The 24826-nt window shown below is 39.9% G+C and overlaps 1 protein-coding gene across 3 annotated transcripts in view; it reads left to right on the top strand.

Moving 5' to 3' along the window:
• Nucleotides 1–225: 225 nt before the first annotated feature.
• The window catches only part of ZNF438 (zinc finger protein 438), a 175989-nt gene continuing 151388 nt past the window's right edge, over nucleotides 226–24826 (top strand). For 2 of the 3 annotated variants that reach the window (XM_032395832.1, XM_032395830.1), the window contains exon 1: nucleotides 226–304. The gene's annotated coding sequence lies outside the window, so the exon portion shown is untranslated. The remainder of the gene's footprint in view (nucleotides 305–24826) is intronic. The other variant, XM_032395831.1, reaches the window with a different exon arrangement.

Genomic DNA, 24826 nt, shown 5'->3' with positions numbered 1-24826 from the left:
CGGTGGGGGCGGGGGTGTGTGTCTACGCCCCCTTCCATTGGTGCCCCCTGCCCCGGCCACAGGCTTCCAGCGAAGCTCTCTCAAGCAGTCCCCGCCCTAGAAGGCGGCCACGCAGGCTGTGTGCGCCTGCGCCTAGCGCCCCACGGCGTGGGGCGGGGCCGCCGAGGAAAGGGGCGTCTCTCCCGTCGTCGCGCACGGGGCGGAGCCGTGGGGGCGGTGCGGCCGGGCGCCCAGCGGCCTGACCTCCCCGAACGCCGGGTCCCGTGACGTCACCTCGCCGTGACGCGCACGCTGTAGGAAAACTGTAAGTTTTTGAGGATTCCTGCAGCTCCCTGGGCCTGCGGTGCTCGTCCTGCTGCTCGCATTCCCGGTGTCGGTGGTGGCTGCGGGCGTTTGATTCTTGGGCGATCGGGGAGCCGCCGAACGTGGTGAAGGGACAGGTCCCCACCCAGAGCGGGAGCGCGCCCTCTGGGGCGGGCGGGACCGGCAGTGCGAGGAGGCGAGGCCGCGCCCCGCGGGACAGGCCCGCACTTCTACCCTGGGGCCGAGAGGGCTCTAGGGGCCGGCGAGCGAGGACAGGGAAGGAACCGGGAAGGTCCAGATGGGAGCGACCCCCTTTTTTCCCCTTCCCTGATGAAGGGGCTTAGCTTCCCCCTCAGCCCTGGAGTTTGACATGCGAAGTCTGGAATGGAGGGTTTCTTCAGAGACTCCACATCTAGGCTTCCTTTGGGATCCCGCAAGTGACCAGATCGCTGAGGAAAAGTTGTAAAGATAACCACCTGCTGCCTCAGTTTCCTTTTTGTGTAAAATGGAGGTGAAGCAGCCTCTGGCCTAATTGTCATTCGCACAGAACCAGGAACATTGTGAGAACATGTGAGGTAACACAAGCATGTAAACTTGCTAGGTAAAAGCTTAGAAAGACAATCGTTATCCTGAGAATGTGGTGGCCAATGGCCATTTAACCAAGGTCTTATAGGTAGGGATCTTTTTCAACAGTTCTGCCTCCTCAGCCCCCTCGTAGTCACCCTCCATCTGATCATGGACAGTACTTGAGTCTGATGGGCAATCTGAATGGTTGTCACTGAACTTAGTGGAACAGGGATCAAGAAATGACTGGTGCTCTTACCACAATGTTCTTGACAATTACGAAGTCCCCTTGGCTGGGTTTTTCAGAGAAAGATTTTATCATGTTGGAACTAGTACATTATACTCAACACGGATACACTGAGTTTTAGGGGTTATTGCTGTGTGGACTTGGAATATCCCATCGTCATATCTGACTTTGAATGTTTTGGCTTGCCGAGGGTTAGTACATTATTGAGGAGTTAGTACTGTAACACTTCTTAAATTTAGAGATAAGTATTTGTTAGGAACTTTGAAGGGAAAACTGTTGTACACATCCCAGGGAGTATTTATTCCAGAGATTGAGAGATCACATTTCTGTAAATTCAGTTTATCCTCCTTTGAGAAGCCTTAGAATTAGAAAGCAGGGGTGCTAGTTTTGGTTCTACCAATTAATAGCTTTGTGTCTAAAGACAAGTCACCCAAATTTGGGATTTTCTTTTTCTGTCTAAAATGGGAGATGATGGTGTATTTGCTGTTGCTTTTTCAAGGATCAAATGAGATCACAAGTGTAAGAATGAAAGGCTAAGTATGGTCTTGTTATTAAGAAATTCCCATAGGTCCCCTAGCCTGGATAAGAGGTATGTTTATTCAGAAGTCAGGTTCTTAGTCAGAACTAGAAATAGAGCAGCAGACAAGATAGTCCCCAACCTGGTGGAGCTCATTTTCCAGTGAATAGGCTACAAAGATTAAGTACATAATATTATTTCAGATAGTGATTAAGTATAGTGAGGTAAAGGAAGATAAGGGAATGACAGTGGGGGAACAGGGTAGGTTGTTTTAGTTATGGTCTGTTAAGGGAAGGCCTTCCAAAAAAGGTGACAGTTGAATCAGTTGAAGGGAGAGGAAGAGCCTGAGGTAAGAACATTTCAGGCAAGGATCGTAAGAGCAGTAAGCACTTACATGGAGCTTACTCTATGTGAGGCAGTCTTCTAAACACTAAATTTTTACATTTTACTTAACTTATTAGTTAAGTACTAATATCTCCATTTTTATAGACGAAGAAACTGACACACAGGAAGCTTTGCTCAAGGTTGTACAGCTAAAATGTGATAGAGCCAGTATCGAATTTGGGCAATCTGGCTTCAGAGTCCACGCTCCAGATGACAATCCTGTACAACAGGAGCAACAAAGGAGCAATGGTCAGAGGGGGAAGCTAGCCTGAGGTGGCCAAGGCGTAGCAAGGTGAGTATTTGATCACAGCAAGGGAGGGAGAAAGTGGTGGCAGATGATGTTGGAGGACCAGGCCGGATTATGGGGGCTATGGCGAAGTAATGTTATTCTAGGTGTGGTAGAAAACCACTGGAAGGTTTATATCAAGGAAATAGCATTTGATTTTACTTTTACTGGTTGGAGAATTAACTGTAAGGTCATGGGGGGGTATCAAAAATGGGGAGGTAGGAGGCTGTGTCTCTACCCTGGAGGAGAGATGCTGGTGTCTTGGCCTTGGGGAAGTAGTTGCAGAGATGATAGTAAGTGGTCGAGTTCATGATATGTTTTTGAGGGTAGAGCTACTGGTGTGGATTTAACTAACCTGGAGTGTGAGGAAAAAGAAAAAGAAAAGTCATGACTTCTTAGGTTTTAGGCTGGGAGAACAGTAGTGCTGTTGACTGAGCAGGTTGGAAGGGGTTTGGTGAGAAAATCATGAATTCTGTTTTGGACAAGTTTTAGATGCCTTGTAGACATAGTAACAGTAATACTAGAGCTAGTAGTAATAGTAAGCACTTTGTAGGCATAAACTGTACTAGGCAGGGTTTTAAGCACTTTTCCATGTATTAATTAATTTAATCCTTGTAACAGTTGTATGTGCTAGGGATCATTATAGTCCCCATTTTGCAAATGAGAAGACAGAGGCACAGAGAGGTTAAATGCAACTTGCCTAAAATCACCCAGCTTGCGAGTGACAGAGCCAGGATTCAAAACCCAGCAGTCTGGCTTCAGACTCCACACAGTCAATGTCTGTAACTACCTGTAAGTCAGCTTGTTGAGTAGGCAGTTGGATATATGAATTTGGAACTCAGGGCAATGGTCAGAGCTGGAGACTCACATTTATATTTCTGAAGAGAAAGCCTGCTTTTGTTCCTCATCTAAGCCTGGGTTGGCATGGAGGAAAAGAACATAGGCAGTTAGACTGTGCTGACTGGACTTTGATTACTTTGATTCAGTTCACACAGCCAATATCCAATATCCCCCTTCCATGAAGTTCTGTGAAGTGAGGTCTGTATCTTTTTTACTTCTCCGTCTCTAGTTCCTAATCCAGGGCCTGCCATGTAGTAGCTATTAGGAATGACTTTATATGTGGGACATTTGATTAAGTTTTGGGAGTTCAGAGATGAATAAAACATAGCACTCTCGTTGGAGGAGCAGTTTGAGGAAAAACCTGTGGGAATAAAACCAGAGTAGACCAAATGCATAAATGCATGCTGATCATTTCATTCTGGCCTCTGCAGCCCCCTCTACCCCATATACTTGAGGGATGGGGCATGATGGGGTCGAAAGAGCAAAAGAATGCCTAAGCAATTGCACAGTGAATTTGAGGCTCCCCAAGAGTCCTCTTCAACAAAAGAATTACTCATAATCTTGCATATTTTACTATATTTGCATTAGCTTTATTTGGCAATGGTATAATTTTTACCAAATGAAATAAATTCTGATATTTTAGTATCATTGTGGAGTGATGAGTTTTTCCAGTTCTGTTACCTCAGTGTTGACAGGACTTACTAGTGAAATAAGGGAGTTGGCTTGAAATGTTGCATCTTGCATAATACAGGGTGATGGAGGGGCTGTGTGAGGTATTTAGGCAGGTTTCCACTGGATTAAGTGTATCATGCCAAAGTTCCACATACTGGAGTAAGTTTCAGTTTCTCTGCTGATCATCTCTTTAACATTGAGATACATTTTTTTGTCATGGAAAGGGGATCTGGTGGTATATGTCATAGGTGGAGTTATAGATTACATCTCCTATCTGGAGCATTGTAGAGCATGGAAACTAGAACAATATGCACAAAAATGTGTATCTTATTTCTGTAGATCTTTTTAGGGGTATACTCTAACATCAATACATTTGTCACAATTTTATTACTTCCTAACGTGAGTATTTCAAATTTGAACCATTAAAAAATTTTATAAAATTACACCATTGTAGATTTTGTGATTAATTTCAGAGTTTTTTCTTGCAATATATAAAATTATATCTTGTTTAGCTTTTTTAGCTTTAGTGGGATAGTTGATAGGAATAATAAAGTCCACCATCACTCTAAATGGGAACCCTCCAAAAATATAAATGTAGAAATGTGCCATTTCATTTTGCAGTTCACAAAACCTTAAATCTGCTACCATGGCTTCCCTAAATTTAATGGGGTTGAAATGATTAGTATTTCTTTATCCCACAGTTGCAGCTAGCTTTCCCAGGAATATCAGATATGCATATATGGTATAAAGTATCTTGAAGGGGCTGCTGATTGCTCAGGCTTTGTCATTTTTTAAGTTCAGGCTTAGTGAGGGCAGGTTGATGGTTTAATTGTGCTAGAAAGCTCCCAGCAGGGCAGGCATAATGGTAAGTCTTCCTGTTTGAAGACAGGAGCCCCTCTTTCTAACACTGACCATCCTAGATAACTTATAAAATCCAGATTCTTTTAAAAATCTATGTTTACATGAGCAAATTTAGAAACTACTAGATAAGAATACAAATGTAAGTGTATGGAAATTGTCTCTTGTAGAAAATTATGTGTCTAGCCCACTGATAACATGTAGTGGGCACTAAATATTTTTTAACATTTAAACTTCTTATAGTTTCTGTTAGTCTGTTCTGTTATTACCTTCAACTCATATATGTGTGTGTGTATATGTGTGTGTGTGTATATACATGTTATATATAATGTATATATAGATATAACATATCTACACTCTTCTGTTATTACCTTCAGCTCATATATGTGTGTGTGTATACATGATATATATATACATATATAGTGTATATACATACACACACATAGTGTATTCATAGTGTATTTGCAGTAATAGCTGAATACTACTAGTTTGTATACTTTTGCTTTAGCATTGTAATGTTTGAATATATTTAAATAATGTAAGCAGTTAAGTGTCACTTAAATTTGATTCATTTGATACATGGTTACTTAGAAATTAAGATCTTGAGGCTTGATATTTTCCCCACATAAATAATAATGACTGTTAATTAGTAAGGCTGGGTGGAGACTAAGCTTTAGTGACAGATTAACCAAATTGTTATCCCAAAAGAACATGCAAGAAAAAAGTTCTTAGAGAGGTTTAAGCAAAAACAACATGGTGATGGAAGGGATAATTTAACCATAACTCCCTACCATAGCTATAATTCTTAAATATTACTATCCTATAGACAGCATTCTTTTCTTTGGTCCTTATACTGCAAAAGTGCTAGCTTGAAGTTGCATTCTGCATAAATGTGATGTAAATACTGGAATATATGGAATATGGAACTACTGATTTACCTCAGTGGATCTCCACTGGGGATGATTTTGTTCCTTCCCCCAAGTCACTCTGGAGACATTGGGGAAATGTCTAGAGACATTTTTGGTTATCACAACTATGTTTGAGGGCATTGTACCTGTCATGTAGTTGGTGGAGACCAAGAATGTTCTTAAATATCCTACAAGGCACAGGGCAACCTCAACAATAAAAAATTATTAAGTTCAAAATGTCAATACTGTGGATATTGAGAAACCCTGCAATATGTAACTTTTTTCTTTCTTCCTTACTTTTTTTTTTTTTTGATGCTTTAGAGGTTGAGGCAGTAGTTGTAAGTGGTAAACACCTGACTTGAGCAAAAGATTGTGCTGAACTGCTTTTAGTTTGTTGGAGAGCTGAGCCAATTTGGTTCATTTATTGCAAGGAAAATATTTTTTGTAGCTAATAGCTTTGAATTTTTTTGGTTGCCAATATGTCTAGTGTTTTTGGTTTGTATTTAGCTATGAATTTTTTTTCTTAGTAAAATTAATTTAATTTGGGCATTATACAATCCTGGGTTGTAACAGGTTTGCTAGTGTGAATCTCCTTCATATATTGAATTAACTATCTCACAGTTACACGGTTGTTTATATATTTCAGAAATCCTTTCATATTAATTTTTATATGTGATTTTCATGAACACCCCATGAAATGTGTAGGGCATGCATTATCCTCACTACTTGCCAGATGAGGAAACAGACTTAGATCAAATGATGTGCTGTATATATTATAGCAAGTTAGGGACAAAAGCAAATCTCGGACTCTCAGAGGTTTTGATGCTTAGGACATTTTTAAAGTTACTAGTTGTCTCATTTGATCTTCCTGACTGTCTTATGAAAACTGGGAACTTACTTAAGGTCACCCAACTCATAATGTAGTTTTGCCTATATTCACTGACCTATTCTGCCTCTCCAGATATTCTCTAATAAATAAATTTGACAGTTTCTGGATAAATTCACCAAATCCATGCTTAACCTAACTAAGTAGGTCTCTTGACACTAAGGGAGGAAAAAGTCTCCATCATCTTTGGGTCTCAGTCTGGGCCTAAGCATTAAACTGATATAAGACAGATTAGCAGTAGAAAAACGTACAAACTTTATTAAACTTGTACAGGGGAACCTTCAATGAAGACCCAAAGAAGTAACCAGAATAGGAAGCTTTTATACATTTTAGACAAAGAAACAATAAATTTGTGAAGAATTGACAAGACCCAGAGGAGTCTGGGCTAGGGGTAGTAAATGGTGAAGAAGTAACGAGGAAGAGAAGGATTACCTTAATAAGATTTCTTTGTACAGGTTTCTCAGCTCCTAGTTCCCCATCTCTGGTGATAAGAATGTCTGCCTTCCTCCTGGTACAAGGGAGGATACCTTTCACATGGGAGTTTTATCTTTTACTTTGAGGACAAAAAAAGGAGAGTCAGAGTGTCCTTGCACCTGCTGTTACTTAAGTACCTTTGATTCAAAATAATCAAAATGTCAAAATGGCATATTTGGGGGTGACATTCTGGTTTCCTACAACACGTAGTCAGATGTTCATGTTGTCACTTGAGTCACTTGGTAATTCAGTGTTTGTCATCCTACTGTGACTTGAGTGGAATCTTCAGTGAGTTTTGATAAAGCATAAGGTAGTGCTACTTGCTATGTAGAGTTTATTTTTTGAGCACACTTAAGTGCAAAAGCAGTGTGAAGAGATGGCTCTCAGCTGTATTTGAGTATACTTGGGTGAGGCGACCTACTTGGCATGATTCACTTTGCCATTTTGAAAGAGGGATTTAGATTTGGAATGGGACTTCCATTCATTCTAATTTTTAAATTAGAAACCATATTATTTGAGGCTCTCTTTCAAAAAGAATATCTACTCAAATATTTGATGAGTTATTATTTTGTTTGAAGATTATTTGATGAAATTCAGTTCTTGATGTGAGTTTCAGTAATTGGAAGAAAAATTTTAGTACCCAGAAGTGGGATTGCTGGGGCATATGGTAGTTTTAGTTTTCTTTTTTTGAGGGATCTCCACACTGTTTTCCACAAGACTGCATCAGTTTACATTCCCAGCAATAGTGCATAAGGTTTCCCTTTTCTTTTCTCCACAGCCTTGCCAACATTTGTTACCTCTTGTCTTTTTGATGATAGCCATTCTAACAGGTGCGAGGTGGTATCTCATTGTGGTTTTGCTTTGCATTTCTCTAATGATGAGTGATGTCGAGCACCTTTTCATATTCCTGTTGGCCATCTGTATGTCTTCTCTGGAAAAATGCTTATTTCGATCCTCTGCCCATTTTTAAAATCAGATTATTTGTTTTAATGAAGTGTAGTTGACACACAATGTTAAATTAGTTTCTGGTGTATAAACATAGTGATTCCTCAACTCTATACATTGTGCTGTGCACACAGCAAGTGTCACCATACAAAGCTATTACAATATCTTGGCTATATTCCTCATGCTGTCCCTTTCAACCCTGGGACTTACTCATCCCATAACTGGAAGCCTGTACCTTCCATTCCCCTTCACCCATTTTACCTATCCCCCTACCTCCCGCACTTGTGGCAAACACCAGTTCTGTACTTTTAGGTCTGTAATTGGAAATTTTAATGTTTTCTATAATACATCCACTGGCTGGATGTGGACAATTGATAGTATGAAACTGTGGGTCTGGGATTGAGAAGGGAAGGAAAAAGAGTTTTTTTTAAGTGCATTTGTGTATTGGGCATGAAGGATTATAATTATATTTAAAAGGTGAAGATTTTCAACTTTCCATACGACTGAATTAGCATGAAAATATTTTTCTTACCTCCGTGAAGAAAAATGCTATATCCAAGTTACCATAATATTTCTAGTATTATTGAGGGGAGAGACCACCATTAAGTGTAACTGAAACAGAGCTGGATTTCATACTTGCTAAGCAAGGGAGAGCTATGCTTGCAGAATATAATCATTGAAACAGGCAGAGATGTATTTAAATAGGGTTTTAAAGAAGCATGGAGTTTTAGGATTGGCTTACTTTCAGTGAGACAATTTAGGGATTGGCCAACTTTAAACTTGGAGTTTGGGGACTGGCTGGCGTTTGAGGAGCAAAGGTACAGAAGCAAGGCAGTTGCTGATCGGCTCACTTCCTCAGCTGAGTACTTAAGTGGAAATGTTGACTGGAGTTTAAGGATTGATAGACTGGGGCATATTTAAAACCGGTTCTGTGGTTACTTGTTCCCAGCTTGGAATAGAGCCAAAGAATAATCTTTTCCTTTCTTGTAGCTGGAGAATAGGTACTTTTATTTTCCATTGACATTTATGTCAAACATTTATATTAGCAGTTGCGCTAATATACACTTCTGATTTTGCTTTTCTTCTCAAACTTTTAAAAAAAGAAATGAGTGCAGTGACTATCATTTGTTTTCTATCTACCATTCAAAGGATTATATGTTATTTGGGACCCAGGCGGCTTCAAGGATTATTTTTATATATAGTTAAAAAGGTAATACGTTATTTATGGAAATACTTTAATGTTTTAAACACTATGGTGAAAGCTGTTACTTTTATGTCTATTTTTTCTCTTGTGGGAGTGCGTCTTATCATATGCCTGCCAAAAGTAGTCTTGATGGATGCTGAATTATAGATCTGAAAGTTTGTTGTTTTTGCTGTTAGAGATACATCTAGAAGTGATGACTTTTTGAAAGTTAATTAACAATTATTCTTGTCAGCATTTTAGAAGGTTAATGATTATAGTGTATGTCTTTTATATAAGGTAGGCTGAATTATTTTAGTATCTGTGAATCATTTTACCACAATTATAGTACCATTTTTATAAAGTATTTTGGTTTAATTTTTATTTTATAATATTTTTATTCAGAATGAAATAAAGAGCTATTTATGACTATTTACTGGAACTCTGACAAAAAGTAGATAATTTTCTAAATTGATCTCTCACAGTAATATTTTAGTTTTAAAAATGTTTTCCTTTGAGATGCTAAAATAAACTCAGAGGACATTCTTTGTATTAGAAGTTAGAGAAGGCAAAATTAGTTTTTGGTATACTTTCTTTGTTGTATTGAAGTTTTATTAAAAATACCCTGTGTACTGTATTTACATATGAAATAAGCTCATAATATTTAAAAAAAAGAATGCGTAGTGGGTATTGTCACGTTTATATGCAGCCCCTGTTTCCTTCCTTAACCTACAGCTTGTGCCATACCTCTCTGCCTTCTAGACAAGTATTATCCAGTGATAAAGCTACATTTATGATTTGGATAAAGCATTTTTATGTGAAAGCTCTTTGAAAATGTGAAGCCTAATTCTTGTATTTGTTTACAGTCCAAATTTCTGACCTGCTATGATAGTTAACCTTAAGAGCTTAATCTCAACCCAGTACTAAAATTAATATATTGTTTATGAAGTGCTATTGCTTAATTACTAAATGATACTCAAACATTTTTATCCTCAACATTTAAATTTTACAAATTTGTACTAAGTAGGTACTTAGATTTTCTAGGAAAAAGATATCTTCGATGCCTGAGTATGGTTACTGGGATTATTTATGTGCTTTATTTATGTGTGTGAAATAATGGATTTGAAATGTGGTTTTTCTCTGTGCATATGCAGTAAATAGTTGGGCTTTTATTGCCTAGTGAAATGATCAAAAAAAGAATCCTAAGTTAAATGATCTTCTGTAGTAAAATGGAAAAAACCCATTATCTGCTAATATAATGGGTATAAAATGGTATCTCATAGTTTTATTTTGCATTTCTTTAATTACCAGTGAGCCTCAGTTTCTCTTCATTTACTTGTTAGCCATACAGATTTCACCTTTAGTTGTCAGATTTAGCAAATAAAAATACAGGGCAACCTGTTAAATTTGAATATTAGGTAAACAACAAATAAATTTTGAGTATAAGTATATACCCTTGCATTAGTTGGGATATACTTATACTGAATTTTTTTATTGCTTATCTTTAATTCAAATTTAATGGGTCATTCTATAGTTTATCTTTACCTTCTGTAAATTGTCTGCTGCTGTCTCTTACCAAATTTTTAATTGCATTTCCTGTCTTCTTGTTATCTTAAAGAGTTCTTGGCATACACTGGATATTAAATGCTTTTTTTTTTTTAAGTTGCAAACATATTTTTCCAGTTTCCTGCCTGTTAACTTTATAATGTTTTTTGTTGAATAACAAGTCCTTAATTTTGATGGAGTCAATTCTTTCAGTTCCATTAGAATTTTCCCATATTGTTTATACTTTTGAGATCTTAAGAAACTTTTATCACTCCAAGGTCACAAATATATCATCCTACTTTTTGTTTCATTAGCTTCATAGTTTTACCTTTCACATTTAGATCTTTAATACATTTGGTGTTTATTTTAAGGGAAGAGTATTAGGAAATGAAGTGAGAGAGGTAATGGAGGGAGCAGATTGCATGGGGAGTGTAGGCCTTTGGGAGGACTTTGGTTTTTATGCTCAGTGAAAGAGGAAGCCAGTGGAGGTTTTGAACATAGGGTGCCACAGTCTGAAATCTGAAATACGTTTTTAAAAAAATTTCTGATGACTCTTGAGAATAGATTGTGTGAGGTATGGCAGAAACTGTTGTTAATTCTTCCCCAGTATCTAGGATATCCTTTTCTCTGTTCGTATGTGAATCTCCCTTAGAGACTGTATTTTCCAGCTTCCCCTGACTTTAGGAGATTGTCTACGTGATTAGGTTTGGGCCAATTAAATGTGAGCAAAAGTGGTTATGTGCAACTTCTGGGTTATCTTCTTAAAGATGAGGTGCTAGTCCTATTCCTCTCTCTATGCCACCCCGCTTCCTACTGACTAGAAAGCAGCAACAACTAGAATGGCAACAGCTGCCTTGAACCCAGAGGTAGACATCCTGTGATGAGGGTGGCAGAGCCATCCCTAGTCAGCCTAGGTCCCCAGATGACCATGGGGGACAGAACCAACTACTACTCACCCTCCCCTAAGCACTGGCCTATCTCTGTACTATTTCCAGGAAGAGAATAAACTTTCTTGTTTGAGCCGCTGTATTTGTCATCATTTTATCCCAGCAGCTTTCCCCATATCCAATATAGTGCCAAAATTGGTACCCAAAGTGGGGTGTTGCCATAATAAATTGCGAAAATGCATGGTACTGGCTGAGTGGTTAGCCAGCAGACAGTAGGCACCATGTTATAGGCTGGAAAACTGGTGACCCTTGTTATGCTATGGCAGAACACTTAGTGAAGCTGTCACCTCTGATAACTTGGAAGGGCATGGATGTGTCTGTCCAGTTTGTACCTCCAGGAGAGTGGTTAGAAAGACTGCTGTTGGGGCGCCTGGGTGGCTCAGTTGGTTAAGCAACTGCCTTTGGCTCAGGTCATGATCCTGGAGTCCCAGGATCAAGTCCCACATCAGGCTCCCTGCTCAGCAGGGAGTCTGTTTCTCCCTCTGACCCTCTCCTTCTCATGCTCTCTCTCTCTGTCATTCTCTCTCTCAAATAAATAAAATCTTTAAAAAAAAATTAGGAAGAGTGCTAAGGTAATTAAAAAAAAAAAATAGAAGGATGGCTAACGCGAGTTGACTAGCTGCTTTAGCAAGGAACTGCAAGAGGGTGTAAAGTAAGAGAACAATTAGCTAGTTTGCACTTAGAGGGGGTATAAATTTGCTAACGGAGTTCTGTACGACCATGGCCTATGCTTCGCATTGACTGAAAGGACAGTAATATGGGGTATTGCAGGGTGGAAAAAATAGTTTTTTTTTCCCAAACAGCAAGAAGTTAGATTCGTTTTTAGGAACCTTCGTCAGATTTTCTTGGCCAGAGAAAAGTGGAAGCCAGGCTAGGCAAGGATCATATTAAGGATTTATCTTCCCACCTGAACCAGTCACTTAAGCTAGGTAAAGCTCCAGTTACAAATACAAAGTCTCAGTTCCCTAGGACAACAAGGGTTTATTTCTTACTTAGGACATGTCTATGGCTCTGTTCCACCATCCTCTACCACTTCAAGCCAAAGGAATAGGCTTTTTGGGGACATTGCTATTCTGTTTCAGAGGGAAGGGAGACATAGCAGAACCAGCTGCTTGGAAGAGGCATGTGTTACTTTTGTTCATATTTTATTGGCCACAGCTAATCGAGTGGCTGAGCCTGAAATCATTCAGGCAGAAAGAACATTTTAAGTCACATGGCTTGCCCTGATGTGAATGGGGTGTGGTGGTGGTATAATCATCCTGCCGTGTGAATCAAATGCTCTCAAGTTAGCTAACCTTAAATTGAGGGAGAGAGGGATGCATCTGCCTCAGAGGTCAGCTAATAATAGAGAAGGACAGAATTGACAAGCTTAGCATCTACCATCAGACTCAATTTTGAGTTGTGGTTACTTTCATGTGGCACTGGCTGAAGACAAAGAGACCTATGGAGGTTTTGAGAGGATTATGTTGGCAAAGATACTACAAGTTTAGCTTGCCAAAACCTGTGGTGGTTTGACATTGTTTGACAACTAAAGCAATCTTTGACCCCCAAACATGTACCCCCAGGAAATAGGCTATTAGCTCTTTCCTGCCTCTTTGGAGCACATACTCTCTTATGTTCACTTCATATATTGCCAGAAAGGATAACAGAAGAAAGTATCTTCCAGAGAGAAAGCCAGGCTCCAGCAGACAAATGGACAAGGGAATCCGTCCCCTTCCTACAGACCCCCCTGCCTCCACCCCCACCCCAGCACAGAACCTAAGTTTAACCAAGGAACTTGTTTCCCTGGTAGAGTGGGGACTGCCATTCCTGTCCAGCAGTATTTCATCATTGGTAAGAATAGTATTTGCCATTCTTTTCAGAATGGAAGACTTAATTGCATTAATCTTATTTGTATTCCATTGTATATTGGTTGTAATGGTGGTGGTAGAGAGCAAAGTTACTTAAGTCTGTTAGTTTGTAGGTCATTGGACGGGGACAGAGACACATTGATATCTGTTGAAGAGGTTGTGTGTCACCCAGAGATCTTAGACTTTGAGCTGAATCCAATAACTGAATGGGACTTCAGGTTATCCCTTTAGAAAAGGAGAGGAATGTTTCAGAGTGGGAAGAAGGATGCACTCCCATTTCTGATATTTTGCTGCCACATAGCTCCTATTTCTTAGGCTCCTTGTAGCCAGAAGAGACCACATACCTACGTTTTGGCCAGTGGATGGGAGTGGAGGTGATGTGTGCACATCCACATTCGTATTAAAAATCTGCTGTCTGTCATATTGTTTTTGCTCCGCCCCCATGGATGAGGTATGGGCGAGTCAGCTTCCATCATACAGGCAAGGGCAGTGCCCCAGGGGAGTGGCAGGACAGGAGAGAAGGAACCTCAGTCCCATGACTACTACATGAGAGAGAAGTGAACTCCTCTTTCGTTTGTGCTGCTACATTCTTGGTCTTGTTATAGCAGTTCAGCCTATATCTTGGTTAATACAGACGGCAGAGATGAAAATAGGAAACAAACATGGGAAATTCAGTTTGGAATTGTTCTTAGTGGTTTTTTTTCACTTGAAGCTTTTCGTTTATATATTTCTGTGAAAGTTTATCTTTCAAATTGTCTAACAAAGAGTTTAGAAATAAACTCCTTTATTTGAACATCATTCCTGTTGTGATTTCCTTTTTATTTCATATGCATAACATATTCTTGCAACAATTTTGTATTCTGATATTTTCATATGCTGTCCATTTTCTTTGTTGCTGTAGAGTTCTTACACTTGTACAGTTATTGTTGTTATAGAACATTGGGTTTTTACCATACTTGTATGACTGTTGGCTGCTATGGGATGAATTGCGTTCCCCCAATTCATATGTTGAAGCTTTAATCCCCTGTGTGACTATATTTGGAGATAAGGCTTTTAGGGAGGTGACTAAGGTTAAATGAGGTTATAAGGGTGCTCCAATAGATCCAGTAGAACTGGTATCCTTATAAGAAGAGGAAGAGACCCCAGAGCTCTCTGCCATGAGAGGATACAGTGAGAAGGCAACTGTCTGCAGCTCAGGAGGAGGGTTTTCACCAGAACCAGATTATACAGCCACCTTGATCTCGGACTTCCAGCCTCCAGACTGTGAGAAAAATACATTTTGTTCTTTAAGCCACCCACTCATGGTATTTTGTTATGGCAGCCCAAGCTAAGACAGCCCAGGTTTTTAACTGCTATACCAGATGCAAGGGGCTTTTCTCAGATCCATCAATAGCAAAGAAAACTGCAAAGAAGAGTCCAAAAGAGGAGAACACCAAGAAAGAGTAATGTTACTGAAGCCAAGAGACAAGCATTTTAAAATTGAGAATGTCAATATTAAATTGACAGGTCTAATAAATTCTGCATGAATTTTCAGTTAAGAAGTCATTGTATTTTGGAGAGAGTTTTGTGTTTGCACGAAGTCCAGATTGCAGAGGTTGACTAGTGAATTGGGGGTGGTGGTGGGAGTGGTAGAAATAATGAGTTTAAGCCCTTTTTTCAAGATACTTGGCTGTGAAGGGAAGGCGCAACTAGGACAGTGGCAAGAGAAAGACATCACATTTGGCGGGTATATTAGGTTCGTTTGTTCATTTGTTTTATAATGAGAGAGCTTTAAACATTTATGTACAGTGGGGGGAAAGTCAGAAGGGAGAAGTGGAAGATTTAGAAGAGGAAGGTGGATAAATGATGGCATCAGATCCCTTAGGAGGTGGGGTGGCTTGAGTTCTGGAGCCCTGGTTGAAGGTTAGCTTTGGGGAGGATGAGGGGCATCCTTGCTCCACTTTCTCAGGAAGGAGGTAAGAGTGTGGTTGTTGGTCAGGGGTGGAGGAAATTGAGGGAGTCTGACCTAATAACCTCTCTTTTGGTTCTGTGGAGATGTCATTTGCTGAGTAGAGGGAAGACTAGGAAGCTTGAAGAAAGTGATGGAAGTTTGGAATTGATTCTGTGAAATGTGAGAGAGGGAGTTGATTGGGAGCCAACAAAGAGACTGATGGGCAGCAGCAAGCAAGGGCCCTGTTGAGATGGGAGACCATGCATTTGCAGAGTCTCTGGTCCACTTGGTTGGGGCTTTTATGGCAGCAATCTCTAGTCTGGGTGTGGGAGTGGAGAAGTAGGTTCTTAGAGTGGTTTAGGGGGAGGACAAGCCAGCAAGAAAGCTATGTTTAGGCAAGGGAGTGGGCAAAGCTGGATAATCAGATCCTAGGTTTATAGTGGACAGGAAGTGAAGCTTGGAACATGGCTGATGGATCAGGAAAAGAATAGAGAGGGCATGGGGAAAAACTGGAATCTTAAACATAATTAAGATCAAGTATGATTTATTCATTCTTTCATCATTCATGCAATAAATATTGAGCATTTATCTTCCAAACACTGTTCTCTGTGGTGTGGCTCCTTAGATCAAAACAACGATCGAAACCAAGTCCCTGCCCTGTTAGAGCTTACTTCTAAAGGGGAGGTAGAAAAACATATATATGAAAATGTTAAAAGGAAAAATGAAGGGTAAGGGGGTAGAGAGTGATGCTATTTTAGATAATGTGAACAAGAAAAGGCTCTTGGAAAAGATGACCTCTGAGCAGAGACTGGAATGTAGTTAGGACACAGCAATGGAAAGAGCACCCCAGGGTATGCAAACAGCATGGCAGAGCCCTGGCCCAGAGCTTGCTTGAGGAGTGGCCAGGTAACTGGGGAGCATGAGTGAGGAGGAGAGTGGTAATTACTGAGGGCCGTGATACTTCAGGGCTGCAGTAGGACCTGGGATTTTATTCAAGTGTCATGGGAAAGCCATTGGAAGGCTTGAATCAGAGAAGTGACATGATCTGTTTTACTTTTCTGAAGGCTCACATTGGCTGTTCTGTGGAGTTTTGATTGGCGGTGGCAGGTAAGGAATTGAGAGATCTAGAAGGGTAAGAGATTGTAGCCTGTAAGTAGCATATTGGAGTTTAAGATTTCAGAGTTGAATGCTTCTGGGTGAAGGATCCCATTGCTGCTCTTTTAAGCAGACACACCCACTCCACAATAAGCATTATATTCAGTGGATAAAGGTCTGACCCCCGACCCTTGGCTTCTGCCGCACCCTTTCCTGTTTTTGACTCTGCCCCTCACCAGCTTCATTATTCATTCTCCCATTTTGTCCTCACCCGTCTTTCAGATGTGATGCGCACTGTTGTCTGCTGAGCCAAGACTTCCTCTAGATTTAGGTTTACAGACCTTTTCGTCGGAGTCTGATTTTAGTCTTTGAAAAACTTCCCTGGAAGCCCATGATGTAAGACAGGTGAAAGCAGGGGAAATGGAAGCCGGCAGTGCTGTGTTCTGCCCACTTAGTGCAGTTGCCTGACTCCCTGAAGCAAAGCCCAAGGCTCTCAGTTCACAGTGTGGAAGAGCCCCGCACTGATTGTAGCTACTGCCTCTCTCGTAGTATGCCATCTCCGGGATCACCTCGGGTCACCCTCTCTGGGCTCAGCCTGTGCTGCCTTCATCTGCAGGCACCTAGCTGGCCAGACGGCAGCATGCACACCCTGCGTTTACAAAGCGGTGTGTTGAGGACACTCAGAACTATGAGGTAGGCATGGTACATCGTCCCCAGTGTTAGTTTTACTAGCTGTTATTTAATTTACTGAATCTGCACAGCAAAAATGAATGTAGTTCTAATTATAAACCATGAGATCTTTCTCAACAAATTCTTTTGACTCTAATTAAAAATGCTAACATTTTTTAAATAAGAAAATAGGTATATTATAGTTTAGAATAACATTTGTGTGGACAAAACACAAGGCCAAGAAATATAAAGTTTGTGTGGGCCATTTCGTGCTATGCCTTCAGTCTCCTGGGGATATTTAGTCTCTTTGCTTTGCATTAAAGTTACTTTGATAGACCAGGTTAGAACTACCTTTTTAGGTGGTTGGATTTGTAATTCTGTGTTTTTGTTTTTATGTTTAATTGAGCTATCATAACATTTTTATTCGTACAGGTTAGGAACTGGCTATGATACAGACATTGAGCCTTCAGGCTTTTCTGATTAAAGGTAAAAATATGAGTATTTTCCTCTTTTACTTGGGTTTCATTTTGACAGATGTCATTAAAGTAAACATTGCTGCATTATAAAAAGGATTTATAAGAACCAAGTGATGGCCTAGTAAGGTCAATACTCAAAACAAGGTTATCCTGGGCCACAAAGTAAGTTTGACACTTTGGATTTTTTTAAAAAAATAGGATATCCCTTGCATTAAAATCTGTAATGTTTCTTCTTGAGAGTTGAGGGTGGTTTTTTAAGCACTAAGATAAATTTCTTTGTTTGGATGGTTTGCCATTAGGAAATTGATTTAGCACTAGGGATTTTGTATAACACTGCCAAATTATAAGGTTAATGAAGTCATGTTCACAAATGCATCCTAAGCACAGCACCTGCCACATAACACTTAATAACTATTTTTTGAGTGAATGAACGAATCATCTTTGATATAACTGTGGAAATAATACTACCTGGTTATTGATACGGGCAGCATCAGGGTTGAATGAGGGCGCCATCCTGGGGGTGCTGTCAACAGTGTTGCCATGAATATATGGCCCCTTTAAATTAATAAAAATAGGAGCAGAGCTGTAAGTTGTTGTTTTTTTGAGTCTGCCAGTTTTCAAGTCTATTTAATCATATAAAATGCCAATTTTACCAGTAAAATGGGGATAGCAACACAGACTTTGTTTATTGAGTTTAAGTAGCTGCCCTAAGATTAGAGTGGGAGAAAATACATACATGCAAATCAGTTATCTGACAATGGACTTGTATCCAGAATTTTTAAAGAACTCTTACAACCTGGTAATAAAAAGAGCAACACAATTAAAAAATGGGCAAAGGACCTGAATAGACATTTCTCCAAAGAAGACTTATAAATTGTAAATAAGCTCATGAAAAGATGCTCAACATCATTAGTCATAGGGGTAAGCAAGTCAAAATCACAAAAGATAGCACTTCATACCAGCTATTTGGTTATAATCAAAGATAGATAATAACAAGTGTTGGTAAGAATGTGGTAAAAATTGGAATGAACGTTCATACATTGCTGGTGGGAGAAAAGGAGGCAGCCACTTTGGAAAACAGCTTAGCAGTTCTTTAAAAGGTTTAAACATAGAGTTACCATATGTTACCCAGCAATTCCACTCCTAGGTCTATACCCAAGAGGACTCAAAACACACATCCACATAAACATTTATACACTAATGTTCATAGCAGCATTATTCCAGATAGTTAAACATAGAAACAACCCAGATGTCCATCAGCTGATGAAATGGATAGGCAAAATGTGGTGGCATATTTTTCACACAATCCAGTGGAATATTATTTAGCATGAAAAAAGAATGAAGTACTGACACATGCTGCAACATGGATGAATTTCAAAACATGCTAAGAAGTCAGACACACAAATTGCCCTATGTTATATGATTCCATTTATATGAAATGTCCAGAATAGGCCAATCTATAGGGACAGAAAGTAGATTAGTGGCCAGGAAGGGTTGGAGAAGGGAGATGGGGAATGACTGCTAATGCATAGAGAGTTTCTTTTTAGGATGAGGGAAATGTTCTAAAAAATTGTTTGCAGTGATGGTTTTACAACTCTGTGAATATACCAAAACCAATAAATCATCTGCTATCAAAGGGTTAATTGCATAGTGTGTGAATTACATCTCAATAAAGCTATTAAAAAAAAGAATAAATGAGGTAATGTGTGGGAATATACTTTGAGCTACTTGAGAAGATATTATTGTAGTTTGACTGTGAGGCCTTTAAATAGTAGCAGGATGACTTAGATATTTTCCCTTGCTTGCAGGTCTGTGATTTTTATGCCACGACTCAACTTTATAAGGCTATAACTCAGCAATATAAAATATTGGAAATGTTGAAACATTAAATGAAAACTGCTTGGCTTACTGTTTTTATTTAATAGGATTTTCTGAATCTGTTAATTAGCAATAAGTAGAATGTCATTAAAGAATTAGGTTTTTGAATTATAAAATTTTAGAGCTGGAAGAAACTTTAGAAGTCATGTATTCTAGGCCCCCTCATTTTGTTTTATAAGTGAGAGAAACGAGTCCTGTAGGGTAACTAAGGTTAACTAAGATGTCTTAGGTCACAGAGTTGTGTAAATTCTAGAACTGAGTCAGTGTTCTTTCTCTTGACTACCATTGGTTTTGGTGCTGTGATGGTATTAGCACTAATAATACCAATAACAGCTATATAAATGTTTCCCTGTATCCTAGGCATTCTGTTTGGTACTTTATGTATATATTCTTGGTTACACAGATACCGTAGTTGATTCATTTTACCTGGTGTTAGTTTCCTATTGCTCCGTAACAAATTAAGAGAAACTTCATGGCTTAAAACAACACAAATTTATTATCCTACAGTTCTGGAGGTCAGAAACCCAAAATGGGTGTTACTGAGTGTTGGCAGGACAGCATTCGTTCCTGGAGGTTTTAGGGGAGATCAGTTTTCTTGTTTTTTCCAACTTCTAGAGGCTGCCCACATTCTGTGGCTTGTGGCCCTCCTTCCATCTACAGAGTCAGTGGTGGTGGGTCAAGTCTCACAGGCAGTCTTTGGTTCTGACTCTTACACTTCTCTCTTTTCCCTTTAAGACCCTTGTGGTTCCTGTGGGTTCACCTGGGTATTCCAGGATAGTCTCCTTATTTTAAGGTCAGTTGATTAGCAACCTTAATCCTGGTTGCCATGTAACATAATGTATTCACAGATTCCAGGGATTAGGATGTGGATATTCTTGAAGGGGATTTGGGTGCCTACTGTGCCTACCACATTCTGTTAAGTAAAGAGATTTAGGATCAGAGAGGTTAAGTAAGTCATTCAAAGTTGCAACATGAGCAACGAAAACGCCAGTGTTTTAACCCATGACTGTTATTTAGCATATCTTTCATGATTACATGGTCTTTTCCACAAATGCTGTTTCATCCTGGTCTGGCAAAGTAAATAGGACCCTGAGCAGTGTTCAGATAGTAAATAGCTCTTTCTTACTAAAGTAAAATCACATTTCCTTTAATAGTATTAAGAAACAGATTATATTAATATGGAACAATTAAAAGCATGGTGGAGGAGTATATTTATTGTTATGGAAACATGTTTATGACTCATCAAGTGTTTCAGTTCATTAAGCCCCTCCTCCCACTCCTCTCTGTTCCTTAGTTCCCTTCTGTCATCAGTTCTTCCTTATCCAGCCCTAGCTGCCCCAGTTCAGATTGCTGTCCTGCAGATTCCCTTACTCCTTTGCACCTCTCTGATCTCTCCCATCTGGCAAAGCCAGAGGACTGGAGGAGCCCAACTACCTGCCTGTTGGTTTCGCTTGAGTGATGTACGCAGCAGCCTCATTTGCCTGGCAGCCTTCCCACGTGCCTCTGTTCTCTTACGCCCACAGCACACCTCCTCCATTCTTTCAAACCTTACCCCTGACCGGTGTCACTTGCCATCTTAGCCCTTTTCCCTGGAGTGGACCATTGTTGAGTGTTGCTTCCTTTCAGGAACACTCTTCTCTTGGCCTTTGGCCCACCATCCTTTCCTGCATTGCCTTTTCCCATTCTGGCTGACCCTTTTCAGTCTTCTGTGTTCGTTCTTCCACTTTTACCTGACTGCTGGAAGAGGAGCTCCTCAAGGTTTCTTATTTTTCTCACCTTGTACTTCTGGTTTTAAATATGATCTATTTGACTGCGTCTCCCATATTTATTTCTCTAGCATACGTTTTCTCAGCCTCAGCACCTAGTGACATTTTAGATGGGGTAAATTTTTGTCAGGGGGCTGTCCTGTGCACCGTACGATGTATCACATCGGCATCTCTGGCTTCTACCCACTAGATGCCAGTAGAACCCCCTCTATCCCACAAGTGGCAACCAAAAATGTGTCACACATTGCGGAGTGTTTCCTGGGGGGCAGAATCATCCCCAGGTGAGAGCCATTTGTCTAGCCTGAAGCTCTCGTCTGAGGATCTTGAGGATAATGCCTTTCTGGCAGCTCCCCTGGAATGTCTCCTAGGCATCTCATATTTAACGTGACCAAAGTAGACTCCTGTTATTTCTTTCTGGTACACTCTTCCTTCCCCTTTCCTCATTTCATTTATGGCCTTGCAGGCCATTGGAAAGACTTGGCTTTTATTCTGAGTGAATTAGGGAGCTATCAGAGGGCTTGGGGCTAGGAAATGATAGATCACTATTGAGAAGAGACTATGAATTAGAAGATTGAAGCAGGAACACTTGCTAAGACACTGCTGTGGTGATCCAGGTAGAAAGATGGTGTAGTAGCTTGGACCAGGGTGGTAATAGAGGGGACGGTAAGAAGTGGTATCTTTGGATTAAATCTTCAATACAGATATCCCTTGGAAGAAGAATACATTGTATTATCATGAGATTAGTATCTTAGAGTGATTTGTTTATCAGGTATTTGCTGAAAACTTCCAGGAAACAGGTTTTGGTGGATCAGAGTGAGAAGAGTGTAGCCAAAGCCCAGGAACTTGTGGGGATACTTGAATGACTTCAGGCCAGAACAGGCAGTAAAGTGAGAGTCTCCACAGCAGGAGTAAGGAGGAAGTCCAGTAAAGCCAGGTACACTTCCCAGTCTTCCCTGTGGCAGGCCCTATCGCTGTGAAACAAGTACCTATGGCAGGGTGGATAGAACAAATGGAAGTCAGGAGATTTGCCTTGACTAGACATTGGAAGCAAGTCATCTTGGGCTATAAGCTAAAGTGAGGTGGCCATTGGCATCTGGGGTGTACATTTTGTACAAGATTGCCTTATATGTAGTGGAACACTTCGGATCTGTGGTTCCTCACTGGTAGCAATGTGTGCTCCCTCATTGTGACATCTAGAATGTGTCCTCCCCCCTCCAATTTCCAAACTCCCGTGGGAGTCACATGTCCTCAACTGCAAACCACTTGACCAAGCCCCCCTTTCTAATTTTAAAATTGCCTTCCATAACATCAAGCCAGAAGGCTATGGCATGCCAAGCCCTCAAAGAAAATGCAGGTTGTTTCTAGTTTTGGGGACGTAGAAGGTATAGGAGTGAAATGTTGCCAGCAGTACTTCAAAATTAGCACTGGTTTTTATTGCTGATGGGTCCCTTAAGTATTTTGTGTCCTTATATGTGCCTTAAAATATTAATTCTTATTTCTTTCATAGAGGGTGTGGTTGTTTCAGGGCCATCTCTAAACATAGTGCATAGGATACCTGCTCCAGCTGTTCTCTTCCCAGCATTGGTAGTTAGGTAAGGGAATTTGAATATAATAAATGTCCAATGTAGGCAATATCTACAAATCAAATTATTTTTCTAATTCTTGCAAACAAATGTTCCAACATCTCTTTTTAGTCATGAAACTATATTTTTGAGCTTTGGATGTCATATAGTTGTAAAACTTAGACCATGCAAAGAAATGTACATTGAAACTTTTTAATAAAAAGACCTAAAAAAAAAAAAAAGAAATGAAGAGTTTGTATGCAAAGGAATTCCTTAGCTGTATTTTGGCAAAGGGAACGGGAGTAGGATAGAAAGAGGGAGATTAATGGCTATATGTGAATGTTTGTGTACATCATGTCTTTATCAGGTCTAGCTGGTATCAAGAGCTAAATATTTTTACGATCACACTTCAGAAAACTCAGTAGAAAATAGAATATAGGGGCTCCTGGGTGGCTCAGTTGGTTAAGAGTCTGACTCTTGATTTCGGCTCAGGTCATGATCTCAGTGTCATGAAGTCGAGCCCCACGTCAGGCTCTGCACTCAGTGGGGAGTCTGCTTCTCTCTCCCTCTCCCTCTGCCCCTCCCCCCATGCTTGCGCTCTCTCTCTCTATCTCAAATAAATAAATAAATATTAAAAAAGAAAATAGAATGTAATATTTATCAGATTAGTGATAACTCAGTAACTCAGTACGATAACTCAGTATTGGAGCAGTGAAAAACTCACCAAAGAATCGGTCAACAGTGTGAATATATAACATTTAAGACTTACAAATCATATAACAGACTGGGGGACATGCTCGTATCAGGTGTGACTAAGGGTTAATATCTGTAATACCTGAAGAGTTCCCTTAAACTTAATGAGGAGAAAAATACCAAGACTTAGTACATACATGGACAGAGAATTTTAACAGATGAGTAATACAATTAGTAATAAAAATGTTGGAATATGTTCATCATCACAGGTAATCAAAGAAATGCATTTTAAATCTACCTTGAGTCACCCTTTCTATTCTCTTGAAAGTACTGGAAATTAAAATAACTCCCAGTTCTGGTGAGGTTTTAATGGAGTGGGCGCTGTTTACATTTAGTTGTTTCTTGTGCTGTACTCTCAGCCACTGCCTTTCTGTGTGTGTGATTTTAGGTTCTTATGCCTTGTCCATATTGCATTTCCCCCCTCTTCCTCCTGACCTCCTGTTGACTTCTCATCCTTTGAGAGCAGCACTCAGATGGAGCGGCATCCCACCCCACTTAGCACTGCTGGTGAGCCATCCTTGATGTGCGTTCAGCACTCCACTGCAGTGCTGGGTATATGCGTCAGCCCCTGCCACTTGAGTTGGGGTTCTTGAGGTTAGGGGTGGTCCGGTGTCTCAGGGCCTGGCACACAACAGTTGTTCAATAAATGCTGAACTAAATTAATGAAACTTGATGAATGTTTTAATGAACTACAGGTATGTCAAGATGATAAAATAATGTGGTCACTGAAAGTATAATTATGAGTATAATCTATGGCAGAATTTTATACCTGATTACAAAATGGTATATTTAGTGTGATTTAACCACATTTGAAAAGTAATATGCAAAAAATGAAATGTTAATGATTTTAAATTACAGATAATAATTTTCTTTATTACATAAAAATAAGTTTTTAAAATTTTTTTTTATTGTTATGTTAATCACCATACATTATATCATTAGTTTTTGATGTAGTGTTCCATGATTCATTGTTTGTGCATAACACCCAGTGCTCCATGCAGAATGTGCCCTCTTTAATACCCATCAGCAGGCTAACCCATCCTCCCACCCCCCTCCCCTCTAGAACCCTCAGTTCGTTTCTCAGAGTCCATGGTCTCTCATGGTTCGTGTCCCCCTCTGATTCCCCCCCTTCATTCTTCCCTCCTGCTATCTTCTTCTTTTTTTTTTTTTTCTTAACATATATTGCGTTATTTGTTTCAGAGGTACAGATCTGTGATTCAACAGTCTTGCACAATTCATAGTGCTCACCATAGCACATACCTTCCCCAGTGTCTTATCACCCAGCCGCCCC

This window comes from Phoca vitulina, unplaced genomic scaffold (assembly GCF_004348235.1).
Source record: "Phoca vitulina isolate PV1807 unplaced genomic scaffold, GSC_HSeal_1.0 scaffold88, whole genome shotgun sequence".
NCBI classification, from domain to species: Eukaryota; Metazoa; Chordata; class Mammalia; order Carnivora; family Phocidae; genus Phoca; species Phoca vitulina.
Note: the sequence above shows the minus strand (reverse complement) of the source record. Positions and strands in the feature narration are given on the sequence as shown.